Source organism: Choloepus didactylus, chromosome 2 (genome assembly GCF_015220235.1).
Source record: "Choloepus didactylus isolate mChoDid1 chromosome 2, mChoDid1.pri, whole genome shotgun sequence".
Classification (NCBI taxonomy): domain Eukaryota; kingdom Metazoa; phylum Chordata; class Mammalia; order Pilosa; family Megalonychidae; genus Choloepus; species Choloepus didactylus.
This window is the reverse complement of record NC_051308.1, coordinates 165,358,944-165,373,583: the sequence shown is the minus strand read 5'-3', so window position 1 is coordinate 165,373,583 and position 14,640 is coordinate 165,358,944. Positions and strand designations below refer to the sequence as shown.

General features: G+C 38.3%; 1 protein-coding gene across 1 annotated transcript in view; it reads left to right on the top strand.

The window, feature by feature from the left end:
* The window catches only part of IFI44 (interferon induced protein 44), a 49,530-nt gene extending 45,335 nt beyond the window's left edge, over positions 1-4,195 (top strand). The window contains exon 11 of the transcript XR_005215332.1: positions 627-4,195. The gene's annotated coding sequence lies outside the window, so the exon portion shown is untranslated. The remainder of the gene's footprint in view (positions 1-626) is intronic.
* Positions 4,196-14,640: the final 10,445 nt, after the last annotated feature.

Genomic DNA, 14,640 nt, shown 5'->3' with positions numbered 1-14,640 from the left:
GAATGTTATAAAATTAAAATAACTGGTTAATGTTTTATAACCAACATCATGGATGTTTCTATTCTGACTTCTCTCACAAATATAATAGCTTTTATGTGAAATGATTATGCATTCTGCAGCATTAAATATTAGTATCAGACCTGTGCTAGATAGATAGGCAATATGGTGGAATGAAAAGAGCATAATCTTTGGTACAAGCCAGGTTGGCGAATGTTTTCTTTAAAGGGTCAGATAGTAAATATTTTAGGCTTTGTTGTCAGGATCACTTTGCAAATGCTTAATCTGGAAGGGCTTTCTAAGAAGCTGACAGTTAACTGAGAAATAAATCATAAGTGGGAACCAATTATGCAAAATTCAAGGTGTTCCTGGCAGGGTAGACAGCAAGTGCAAAGGCCTTGACATGACATCCAGCTGGAGTGGGAATGCTCAGGGCAACAGGAGGGCCAGTGTGTCTGGTTAGAGTGTGAGAGTGTGAGACATGTGGGGTAAGGATGGAGAATGAGGAGCATGAAGGCATGATTAGAACATGGAACAGAATTTGGATTTTATTTGAAGAGTTGTAGGAAGATTTTGTGTGTGTGTATGTGTGTTGTTTTAACTTTTTTTTTTTTTTTTTTTTTTTTTAGCATTTTGAAGACTGGAAGTAACTTTATATGTTTAAAAAAATGACTTTAGTTATTAAATGGAGTAGAAGCCAGGAGCCCAGGTAGGAGGCTATTGTAGTCCTGGCACACTGGTGCTGAAAAGAGTGGACTGATTTCAGATATTATTTGATGCAGCATCATTAGGATTTGCTGAAAGATTGTAAGTAGAAGGCAAGGGAAAGGCAGAAATGACACACCCTTTTTTATTTCAATAACTATAAGAAGGGTGGTGAAATTCACTGAGATGGAGAAAAATAGGGAAGGCATAATGTATTTATCTGAGGAGAGGGTAGCAAGAGTTTATTTGGGGCATGTTGAGTAAAAGATGCTTATTAGACATTCATGGAATTATTGAGTAGATAGTTTATATTCATGCCTACTCTTGTAGAGAAGTCAGGGTTGGCACATGAACATCAGCATGGGGATGAAAAAGCCATGGGACTCAATGCGAATGCCCAAGAAAGAGGAAAAAAGAGGGCCCAGGATTGAGCCTTAGGAAGTTTAGGAGCTGAGCAGAGAAGGAGGGCCCATCAAAGGGCATAAGGAAGAATAAAGAACACTTACATCACAGAGCCAGGGATTATGGACGTGGAGAGTAGACAGGGCTTCAAGGAGAAAGATCCCAATTGCATTGGATGCTAATGAGAGGTTTTAAAAGATGAGGACAGAGCAGTGGCCATTGGATTCATCATTGGAAGTTGTTGGGGACCCTGACAAGAACTGTTTCTTTGAAAGAAGGGGATAGAAACCCTATTGGAGGGTGTTGAGAAGATAATGAGAGTGAATTTGGAGGTGAAAAAGTTTAGTAAGATGAAAACTGAACTTGAATCATAAGACCTGGAAATGAAGTTGATCCCTGCCACTTTCTCCAGAAAAGCAAGACTGAGATTGTCAAGTGAGAAGATTTTACTGAGAAGTTCTAGGAGCAGTTTGCTTTGTGGTCATTTAAGTGCATTGTGCATGCACTTATCTCTGTAATAGAAAAAGATGTTGAGAAGAGTTACTGACCCTCTTGAGTTTTCCACAGAGTTGCTTTCTGAGATTCTGTTTCATAACAGACAACACTGGTGCACACAATCAAATGAAAATGGGTTATTCCAATTGAGGGAACTGCCACACTCAATTTACTTTCTTTTAAGCATGTCTCCTAATTTCTCTCTTCTGCCCTACCCCTGTACCAGTCACGAGGAAAAAAAAAAATTCCTTCATAATTTAAAAATGCTTTACTGATTAAGATATTTCTTCATGTAATAACAATAATAATAACTAATTACATCCTGCCTGATGACTTGTATATCACGTTTCTGCCAAGTAGGACTCAAAACAGCTGAGCTGTTAAGTCCTGATAAATGATAATGGAAAAGACCGCTCAGCGTTAACTATAGCAATGCTACCAGCAGCGCCATAATTACAATTTCCTCTTTCATTAAAGACCATAATTTGCCATTGATTTTTATAAAAACCTCATTGACTTCAATGGGAATTCCTTACTTATAGCAATGAGAAAATATGGTCATTGTTATTTCCTTGAATATTTCTAAAATAGTTAAACTTTTATTCTTTAACACCACACACAGTATGATTGGGTACTATATCACACACATTTCCTCCTGCCTTTCATATTTTATTTTATGTTAGAAGACATATATACAATTACTACAATATTGTTTAGAATGTTAATTCTTTTTGGAAAAAGTTAGGATAAAGTCATATTCCCAAGAGAAATATAGCTCAGTTTGTTTGCAGATAGATTAAATTTTAAGAGAAAGTATTTATGGAATCCACAGAATCCCTTGCCCTACATTTCATGCTACCTTTTGGTCTGTTTTAATTGTTGTTTTGTGCACACATTTGTATGTGCATGTGTGTGCACATGTGGGTGTGTTTTGAACTTCTGAAGTCTGTGAGCTTTCTGGGATATGTTGACATATTATCCCTTCTCAAGCACACTATCCACTTAACATTAATGCTACCTGTCTTCCCATACTCTCTCCATGTCCTTGCTCCCTTCACAAACAGACACACTTAGATCCCTTCTATTACACAGGCATAATCACATTTATTGTCAGGCAAAGACAGTGCCAGAATTCCCATAATGACCATCATGATTTTGGTCCATTTTCACTTGCCATCAAAGTAAATTATTAGATCTCCTGTCAGTATCTTTGTGCCTTTATTTTTTTTTCTTTTTCTTTTTTCTTGAAAGCGCTTGATGTCCAATGCTAAAAGTCTTGGACACTCACACCTTGCCACTTAAAAGCAAAAGGATGGTTATCTTCATTATGGGAGAAAGCACCCTGCCTGTAACACTTACCGAGCATTGACTAAAAGGTCCTAGGGATTGTGGTTGGCTGTGGAGTCCATCTTTCCGCCTGGAGCCAGCTCCAGACCCAAGCACAAGGCTGGGAGGACATGCAATATGCTGATAATTTTCTAAATCAAAGCATGGCCAAACAGAGGTAACTGTGTCTTCATGAGCATGGATCAGTCTGTGTGTGAATAGGAATGGAGTTCTCGCTCTGCCACACAAGTCACCCAACCATTCTGGGCAAAGTTACTATTACCAGCTGAGGGTTAAGACTCAAGTGAGATTAAAGCCCTACATCATCAGTTATTTCTAGCTGACAAGCCACTTCAAACCTTCAGTGCCCAAATAATCATTTATTACTTCCTACATGTCTTTGGGTGGCCTGGAGGAATTGGTGGATTGGAGATTGCAGCAGGGGAGTTCTTAGTGGAACTGCAGATCCCGCTGAGACAGACTCCCCCCTCAAGCCTGTGGTGTCGTGTCTCTAGCATTCTGTTGGTCAAAGCAAGTTGCGTGGCAATAGGGAAGAACACTCCTTCCATTGAGGCGGGGAGGGGAGAGGAGTAACAGTTTTTGAACAATAACCGTAAAAGCAGAATTTACTTTTCTCTAGGGATTTACTTCCGCATTTTATATGCCGGTACCTTTAAGAAGGAAGGCTTATCATCAATTTTGTAGGGGGAGGTTTCTATGTTTTCCTTTTTCTTTTTTTTAATTGTGAGTGTGGAGCGGTGGAGATAAATGAAAAACAAGGACTATGTTACCAAACAAGGGCTTGTTGCCTGACATGCGCAGAAGTCAATGTCGTGACATAGGGATTTTGAGAAAAGAAAGAGTTTAATGCAAGGTTGACCCTTAAAGAAGACAGTAGCCCCACCACCCCACTCAGATGTGTCTCCCCAAGTCTAAAGAGCTTAGGCTTTTTATGGGACTCAAACAAAGGGACGCGGAGATAGTGATGTTATTTAAGTTGGCATATATTTATTGGTGATGTTTTGGTTATAGCTAATAGGGAGTATACAAGCACAGGCTCAAGAAGCCTCAAAAACTGATAAAAGCCATCTGGGGCAAGCATTTGGTTATAGGTTACCACAGGGTTGTAAATCGGTCAGTTAACGTGTGATAACAAGTAAAAGAATGGAAATAAGCTAAAATAATATTTGCAATTGCAAGTAGAACTGCTGTAGTCAGTGGTTGCATTTTCAAAATAGTAATTAAATAAACTTCATGGAAAACTTCCCTATATTTTTTGTTTTTCATTTCTATCAAATGACTTAATAATGCTATGGACTAGGTAAAGCATTAGAAGGTTGCAATTGGGGTCCAAAGAATATAAATGTATGCAAGAAATTTAGAGTAGGATCTCTGAATGGACAGCTATTCCATTTTATACAATGTTGTCTTATGAGAGAGAGGATAGCAGATCATATTTTTTTACAGTGCATACAGTTGTTTGTGCAAAATTATAACTTTCTTTGCCTATATTTGATCTTAATTTCTATCTCATGCTATATTCCCACCTGATGCAGGAAAGGTGTTTTCTCTCCCTTACTGTTACAGGTAAATTCAGTCAAATTCAGTGATTTTTAAAAAAAAAATCATTTTAAGTTTAAACTAAAAGGAAATCAGGATTTTTCCTCTCCTCTTTCTTCACTTTGATTATTATTCTCAGCACTGGGGCAATGTCTCAGTGCTGTGAGACCAGTGGACAGAGGAGTGTGCCTGGGCTGTCTGGACCTCATTTGTTGTCATCTTTTTATGACAGTTGAGTTTAGAACTCAGGAATACAATATTGATGTCTGTAGATGAATTCTTTCATCCTAACTCTGAGGATCCTTAGGTTTGTGTATCTCATTTCTGTTAATTTCTGCCATAAGGGAGAAATGAAAAACAAACCCCCAAAACTGGCAATTCCCAGCAACCTGTTGGGGCATGCTGTGGCTCTGTGACATTCCTTCTGGGCATTTCTATGCAGCTATCTTTATTTACTCCCATATGGACAACTCCTCTGGCTCCAGGAGGGAAACAAGCATAGTATCCCTTTGCCCATGGATCTCCCACTTTATCTTGGGCTTCAACATTTCCTTCCCAGGGACTCTGAGGCTAGAAGATAGGGAAAGGGCTACCCTTTCTTCTCCAATTCACCTTTCCTCCAAGATTGGATGATCTTTATTAAGTGAGACTTGAAGACAGAGGAAAAAGCGTTTCTCTTTATTATTTTAAGTATTTATACACTTACCCCCGGCTTGCTGAAGGACTAGACTCTTTTGACCTTTAAAGCCAAAGATTTTATATCTCTCTTCTCTAATGCTTGCCCTTATGGCAATGAGCTACCTGAAGGAAAGATGATTAGAGAGCAAAAAGGAAGGGTGAGAAAAACATGCCAATTAATACCTCACCATATAATCTTACATCAGCTGTTTTAGGAGGTGAGACAGCCCTACACCAACAACAATGGTGAGTCTCTTCAGTGTTTTCAAGTATTTCCACGACATTATCTCATTTAATTCTCACCACAGCTCTCTGGGGCTGTTCTCATTTGCAGATGTTGAGATATGGATATATTTTATCTTTAAATGAGCTGTGTCTCCTGGGACTGTCACTATAGCAGGTTTAGGAAATACAGGCATAAATGCAGCTGGAGCTACCTTGGGGCAAATGCTGCACCTTTCCAAACATAATTCTTTTTTTTATTTGTAAATTTGAAATTGCTAAATAGCAGTGGATATTTATTAAGTTTTCTCCAGATGTGCAGAAAGATGTTTCTATTCATAGATATTTAGTTTTTCTCAGAAAACTTCAAGGATCTGACATAAAAGGCACATCTATTTAAGTTCTCCAGAATACTATGCTTTCTTCTCTACTTTTTGCTTGCCTACCATATTAGTTTATACAGCAGGGTGTCCCAGCTGAGCCTCAACCTAGATTCGGAGTCTGGGCAGTCAGTGATATGTTGGCTCAGAGATTCTTGGCTCCATTTTGTGGGAGATGATATGGGATGGATCAGGTAGCCTCTGAGAAAGAAGTGTCATAAAAGCTCTGGGATAGAAGCAGGAAAGGCAGAAAAAATGGAATAGGATGAAGCAGAAAGATGAAAAGTGTTACAGAATACACTGGTGTTGTTTACTACCCAGTCCTGCCCCTTTGACTAGTTCTGAGCTTAGAGGAAGAGATCTGTAAATTTAAAAAAAAAAAAGGAGCTTTTCTTGGGGGATGGGTGTGGGGTGGGTGGGTTGTGAGACCTGAGACACAAACTGGGCTGCTATGGGTCCCAGGAACTAAAATATACAAAATGGGGAGAGGGTATCTCTCCATTTATGTCCTTTGCAGACCAGCTTCATTTCAGCCAAGATTCAAAGACCTGAGTCTAGCTTAAGAGTTTTCATGTAGTCCATTCTGAACTCAACCTCCTGAATATGACAAGGAAATGAAAAGGTTGCAAGGGAAAATTGAAAGAAATATTTCAATAATCATTATAAATAATTATCGGGACACAGCCAATTAAAATTTCACAGAAAGGGAAGCAAGTCATTCTGTTGCTGCAAAGCCTGGTGTTTAATAGAACCTAGTTCTAATCATGTCCCCACAACGTATTACCCAAGTGACTTTGGCAAGTGATTAAATTTTTTGCTGCACAGTTCACTCATCTCTAAAATTGGGGATAATAACAGAAAGTAACTCATTTTGTTGGGATTAAATGAGTAAATACAAGAACCAGACCATTTGTGGGTTTAGGGAGTGTAAAGAGTTGGAACAACACCTTTTTCCCCTTCTTCCTTCTCCCTTCCCTTCCCTTCCCTTCCCTTCCCCTATTTGTTCATTCTTTTATCAGAAGCCACCCTCTTCCATCATTTTCCTGATCATTGAAGATCATTTTGGTTGACCCAATATTCTTTTACCCTCAGCATTTACCAATTTCTCTAAATTTTATGTTTTTTTAAAAAATAATTTTAGATTTACAAAAGCAAAATTAGTACAGAGAGTTCCCATATATCCTTGTCCGAGTTTTTCCTAATGTTAACCTCTTACCTAATCATGGTACATTTGTCAAAACTAAGAAATCAACACTGGCATATTACTATTAAATAAACTAGAGTCCCTGTTTGGATTTCACTATTGTTTTCCACTAATATCATTATTTTTTGTTCAAGGAACCATTCAAGATACCACATTGCATTTAATTATTTATTTTTTAAAAGAAAGAAAATCTTAGGAAAAATGAAACCAAGCACTGATATGTATCAATTTGATTATACCACAAAGATTTTGATATCTTATTCAATGGAGTGATAAGAAATTTTAAAGTTTTGATTTATATATCCCATTAATATAGCAATATTCTATGAGTGATGTCTCAACCCTCTTTTATATTTCTAAAATACTGAAGAAAGGAAGCAAAGAAAGCCCAGAAAATACTGTTATTCAGCCAGAATCTTTTAAGGTAAGCTTGGGACTGTACATTATAAATGCCATTTATTATGTACAGTCATTTAAGTGTTTGGATTTTAGTTTAATTGTGATAAATGTGTTGTCTTAGTTTTTATTTTTATAAACTACATGAATAATAACAATTATATACAGATTATCTTATTAGATCATCTCAATTTGGTTTTAATTTTATTTCTGGTACTTAGGTACTGGATGAACTTGATAAAGTTATTTAGGTTTTCTTTGCTTAAAGTTGCTCAGATAAAATAAAGAGAATGATATAAATGGTCTCTCAGGTCCAATTAATTCCAGAAAACTCCTATTTATGTTTTATTTTATTTCTTTTTTAAAAACAGCAAGTCCATGAGGAGTGTAAGGCTAGAAACAGTGCCCCAGCGGGGTTAAAGCATTCGTCCAAGTCACCAGTGATTAAGTGACAGTGAGACAAAATAAGGTCTTCGGATTGCAAGACCAGCATGCTTTCCACCCTGTGCTGTCCTACTCTGTTAAATACTTCATGAATGTGAAACACACACACACACACACAGCTAATTAGAGGTGTAGAAACACATTATTTTTTTTAAAGGAATTCTGGATTACTCACCCTATAGAAGCAATTCTGCTTCATTTTTTCCAAGTTCAGAACTGTGATAATTGGTTCTTAATCTTTTTTTTTTAAATTCAGTTTTATCGAGTTATATTCACATATCATACAATCATCCAGTGTACAATCAGCTATGCACAGTACTATCATATAGTTGTGCATACATCACCACAATCAATGTTTGAACATTTTCCTTACTCCAAAAAACAAAAATAAGAATAAAAATAAAAGTTAAAAAGAGCACCCAAAGCATTGCATTCCCCCTGTCCCATCCTATTCTTCATTTAATTTTTGTTCCATTTTTCTACTTGTCTGTCCATATACTGGATTGTGGGAGTGTGAACCACAAGGTTTTCACAATCACACAGTCACACCACGTAAGCTACATAGTTATGCAATCCTCTTCAAGAATCAAGGCTAATGGGTTGCAGTTTGACAGTTTCAGGTATTTCCTTCTAGCTATTACAGTACACAAAAAAGTAAAAAGGGATATCTATATAGCACATAAGAATGCCCTCCAGAGTGACCTCTCAACTCCATTTGAAATCTCTCAGCCACTGAAACTTTGTGTTGTTTCATTTCACTTTCCCCTTTTGGTCAAGACAATTTTCTCAATCCCACAATGCCAGGTTCAGGCTCATCCCTGGGAGCCATATCCCATGCTCCAGGGAGATTTACACCCCTGGAAGTCGTGTCCCATGTAGGAGGGAGAGCATTGAGTTCACCTGCCAAATGGGCTTAGAGAGAGAGAGTGAGCCCACATCTGAGCAACGAAGAGGTTCTTTGGGGGTGACCCTTACACACAATTATAAGTAGGCTTAGTCTCTCCTTTGCAGTAACAAGCTTCATAAAGGCAAGCCCCAAGATGGAGGGCTCAGCCTACTAAATTGGTAGTCCTCAATGTTTGTGAGAATATCAATAATAACCCAGGTGGAGAAGTCAAACATTTCTGCATTTTTCCACAATTCCTCAGGGGGGCCCTGCAAATACATTTTTATTCTCTGCCCAAATGACTTTGGGATGTATTGGGATTTCACGCTAACCTGTACAAACCTACCAGATCTCACTTCCTATTCAAAGTTCTTTATAATTATGGTGTTTGAATAAACTGACCATGCAAGTTAAATTATTTTATGTGCTACAGAAAATACGGATCCTGCACCAAATAAACATCACTTCCCTTGTTCTCTCACAGTATTTGAAGTTTTAAAACACAGTCAGTATCATCCTTTACTCTTTGGCCTGGTTTGCCTTCATCCTAGCTAGATCCACTTCATTCATATCTCTAGTTGAAGTCAGAACTCATTTTCAGCTTTTTTTTAACTGTATGAGGTAATACTGACATTCATAGCTGCCAAGATCTAGCTCTGAGTTTCAGGTGTCACATGGATACCCTAAGTTCTGGAGACCAACCAGATTATACACAAAGAGCTCAGCATCTCAGAATTTGGAGATAAACATTACAGCTCAGGAATAGATGTGACTGCTGTAAAAGCTTACAATCTAGGGACTATTACAATAAGCCTCCCCCTGATAACCTGTGCTCTAAGATTCAATTCAATTCAATTTACACATTATAGTTAGCCCATATTAGTGAGGCATTATAATGTTTGTCTTTTTGTTTCTGTTGTACTTCACTCAAAATACTGTCCTCAAGATCCATTCACCTAGTTGCGTGTCTCACAGCTTTATTCCTTCTTGCAGCTGCTCAATATTCTATTATAAGCATACACCTAAGTTCACCATTGTGTTCATCAATTGATGTACCCTTAGGTCACCTACATCCATTGCAAATCATGAATACTGCTGCCATAAACACCAGCGTGCAAATGTCCATTCATGTCCCTGCTTTCAGATCTTCCAAGTATATACCCCATAATGAGGTTGTAGGACCTTATGGCACCCACATACTTGCTTCTTTTGGAACTAGCATGCTGTCCGCCAGATAGGCTATACCATTCTATTTCCCGACCAACAGTAAATAGGTACATCCCTCTCTCCATGTTTTCAACAGCACTTGTATCCCTGTTTATATTTTCCCTGCAATTTTATAGAGATATATTCACATACCATACAATCATCTACAGTGTACAGTTGTTCACAGTAACATCATATAGTTGTGCATTCATCACCACAATCAGCATTTGAACATATTCATTACTCCAAAAAATGTAAAAAAGAATAATGAAAAAGGTAAAAAATTACAATAAAATACAGTACAATAATAAGGTCAGATAACAACACCACTACCAATAATCCCATACCCCTCCCTTATATCCCCCTCTCACAGACATTTAGCTTTGGTATATTGTCTTTGTTACAGTTAATGAAAACAAATTACAATGTTACTGTTAACCACAGACTCCAGTTTGCATTGATTATATTTTTTCCCCAATACCATCTCTTTTTCAACACCTTGCAAGGTTGACATTCATTTGTTTTCCCACATGTAAAAACATTTTTATATTTGTATATTTAGTCACCATCATTAACCACTCTAGATTTCACCAGATTATACAGTCCCAGTCTTTATCATCTATCTTTCCTTCTGGTGTCATACTTGCTCCTAGCCTTTGTCTTTCAACTTTACTTACATACATCTATGTTCAGTGATCTTCCATATTGTGCTACCATCACACAGTATCATGCTATCCATTTCTGGATCTATACAGTCAATCCTGTTGAACATTCTATACTCATATTAGTGAGACCATACAGGATTTGTCCTTTTGTTTCTGGCTAACTTTGTTCAACATAATGTCCTCAGGGTTCATCCATGTTATATGTACCATGATTTTGTTCTGTCTTACAGCTGCGCAATATTCCATCATGTGTATATACCACAATTTGCTTATCCACTCATTCATTGATGGACTTTTGGGCTGTTTCCACCTTTTGACAATCATGAATAATGCCACTGTAAACATCAGTTTACAAATGTCCATTCATGTCTTAGCTTTGAGTTCCTCTGAGTATATACTGAGTAATGGAATTGCTGGATCATATGGCAATTCTATATTTAGCTTCCTGAGGAATTGCCACACTGCCTTCCAGAGTGGCTGCAACATTCTACATTCTACATTCCCACCAACAGTAAATAAGTGTGCCTCTTTCTCCACATCCTCTCCAGCACTTGTAATTTTTTTTGTTTTTTTTAAAATAATGGCTATTCTAGTAGGTGTGAGATGATAGCTCATTGTAGTTTTGATTTGCACTTCCCTAATAACCAGTGAAGTTGGGCATTTTTTAGTTTTTTTTTGAGCTATTTGTATTTCTTCTTAAGAAAAGTGTTTGTACATGTCTTTTGTCCATTGTACAATCTGATCAGTAAGTGTCCTGGAGTAGATCTATTTGGATCTATTCTGTTTGTGGTATGCTGCACTTCTTGAATTTGTAATTTTATGTCATTCATAAGAGATGGGAAATTTTCAGTGATTATTTCCTCTATTATTCTTTCTGCCCCTTTCCCTTCTCTTCATATATTCATGCTCTTCATGTTGTCATTGAGTTCCCTAAGACCCTTGTATCTTTCCATTCTTTTACAAAGGGATACAAAGAACTCCTTTGTATCTTTCCATTCTTTTCCCTATCTGCTCTTTTGTGTGTATGATTTCAAATGTCCTGTCTTCCAGTTCACTAATCCTTTCTTCTGCCACTTCAAATCTACTGTTGTATGTCTCCCTTGTGTTTTTCATCTCTTTTATTGTGCCTTCATTTCCATATGTTCTGCCATTTGTTTTTTCAAGCTTACAAATTCTTCTTTATGGCCATCCAGTGTCTTCTTTATATCTTTTATCTCTTTTGCCACATTTTCTTTCAACTCATTGATTTGATTTAGGAGATTTATTTGAACGTCTTTAATGAGCTGTTCAATTCCTGTATCTCAGTTGAAGTGTTAGTTTGTTCCTTTGGCTGGTCCATATTTTTGTATTTCCTAGTATGGCTCATTATTTTTAGCTGTCAAGGCATCTGATTTTCTTGATTAGTTTATTCTGGAGCCTATTTTCACTTTTTTACCTAGGATTTTCTTGTAAATCCTAGGTAAAAAACTTTGTTCTCTATCTGTTCTTTGGCGTTCAGTTCAACTTATTCTAGACCTTTAACATAGCTTCTGTTTAGATGTTCAGAAATTTTCAGCTCTTGTTTTTCTGGTTCTTTCCCTGCTTCTATGTAACCTTTTTGTGAGAGGGTGTCTCCAGATATGATTGACCCCAATCAGATTTTCCCAGTCCAGACTGGTCCAAGTCTCAGGAGAAGGGTATGATGTTTCCCTGAGAATGAGACCCCTCAGGTTGTCAGACGCACCTGTGAAGCCTCTAGACTGTGCTTTTCCTGTCCTATCCAGTAGGTGGTTCTTGTCGGCCCACAGCTCCCCACCACTGTGAAGAGATGCCACAGATGCCTTTAATTCTCCACAGACCGTGTCCCTGCCTGGGGCATGGCTGACTCAAGGTGATTTCTGTTTTCCAGCCCCTGAGGTCTGAATTCTCTGAAGAAGGATCACCACTTGAGCTGCCCCCCCTTAACTTGGGGAAGTTATGCCCTTTAGGGAATTGTATCTCCTACTAGATAGCTAGTCCTATCTTAGCTCTGCTCTTGTCTGGGTCCAGCTGCCAATTGCAAATATCTGAGGCTTTCTGAAATGAGCTACTTAGAATAGTTATTAAAAAGAAAGAAAGAAAGAAAGAAATCTCTTTTCAAGGCCTTTCCCAGCTCCCCAATTTTGTCATTCCTAGTATAGACTATTTAAAGATACACCCTTCAGGCTATTATTACTTTCACCTGAATAAGTTACTCTCAGACAACTTTAGTTCTGCTGTTGCCCAGGGCAGTGCTGAAGCAGGAGCTCTGATGGGCTATTGAAAAGTAAAAAGATAAAGAGTTGGAGAACAAAAAAAACAAAAGAAGAAGAAGAAGAAGAAGAAGAAAAGCCCTTTTCAGAGCCAGACCCCAGCTCCCTGGGTTTGTAAGCAAGAGATCAAATTGGTACCTATTTCTATGTGCCCCTTTTTCTTGGAGCCCAGCCCTTTTCCAGTATTCTGAACACATCCAACTCCAAAAGTCTCTGCTTTTTGTTGTTGTTGTTGTTGCTAGTCCTGCCTCCTCTCTTCCAGACTAATTCCTGCTCTTGATTTATCTGTGCTTGTAGCTTTTGTTCAGCAGTCTGAATTTGTTAGTTAATTCTGCAGTTGGGGCCAGTTTGAGCCACCCTCCTTGCTCCCAGCACAGATTCTTTTTCCTGTAGAGAAATAGCTCCAAGACAGTCTGCCATGCCTGGGGTAGGGGACAGGTGCCATCCCCTGACCAGGGAAACTTATAGATCTTCACTGCAATCTTAGCTGTTCCACCATTCCAGACTGGCGTATGATGTGTGACCAGTCACAGAAGTCCCTGAAATGGCTGTTCCATAGTTTCTGGCTATTTACCAGGTGCCCTAGAGGAGTACCTAATTTCCACATCTCACCACTTTGCCATCTTTCCCCTCAGGTTCTTAATCTTAACTGGTGTTCCTGTGGATGTGAATCCATTTGTAAATAGGAGCTTTTGAAGATGTTATGTTAGTTGAAGTATGGTCAAACTGAATCAGGGTGGGTCTTAATCCATATTACCTGAGGCCTTAGGAAGAGAGGAAATTTGGATGTAGTCAAGGAAGCCAGAAACCAGTAGAAGTCAGAAGTAGAAGCCAGAGAGGAGAGAGAGATTGCCATGTGATGGAGGGCTGCCATCACCAGCATGCTCCCCACACCAGGAAAACACACGGCCTGGTTGACACCATGACTTTGGTCTTCAACCTTCCAAACTGTGAGTCAGTAAATTCTTGTTTCAGCCAACCCATTTTGGGTGTTTTTCATAGCAGCCCTGGCATATTCAAATAATAATATTATTTCTACAACTTCCTTTATTTTGGAAAATTAATCTTTAATTTAACCAAAATAAGTTTTGGCAGTGGATGACCCAGATAAAGACACCACATGACTAATGTTTTGGGAAGGGGACATGAAGACTAGGGAAGAGTGACTGTCTTGGACACTATCACCCAAGAGAACAGGGTTTTACCGCCAATGAGGAGACAATTCTCTGAGTCTATTCCTGTACACATTTTGATCCACTGCTAATGCCCCATGGTTGAGCATGGTTGTTGTCTGGTCTTAGCAATCATGTTACAAAGTATTACATTGTTAGTTTCTTCTTATTCTTTCCCTGAAAGTCATATATGCAGTAATAGGGTTCTTCTATTAATGGGAAAACAAGGGGCTAACTGTGTTTTTCAGTGTCCACTGTCTTGGCTATCATTTTTCACAAAAGCAAATGAAGATCTAAATTGCAAGGCCTATAGGGAATGCACTTGGGTTTCATTATGGCCCAGTCTTTCTTACCAAGATGTGCAGTCATAACAGGGAAATGGCACTAATGAGCCTCCCCAACAACCAGGATCATACTTTTTTAATAAGGATTGTTTTTAGTTTGCTAAAGCTGCTGAAATGCAGATACCATAAAATAAGTTGGCTTTTACAATGGGGATTTATTAAGCTCTGAGCTTACAGTTCTGAGGTCATGCAAATGTCCAAATCAAGGCATCAACAGGTGATGCTTTCTCCCCAAAGACTGGCTACTAGTAATCCTGGGATCCTCTGGCAGATGGCCAGGCATATGAC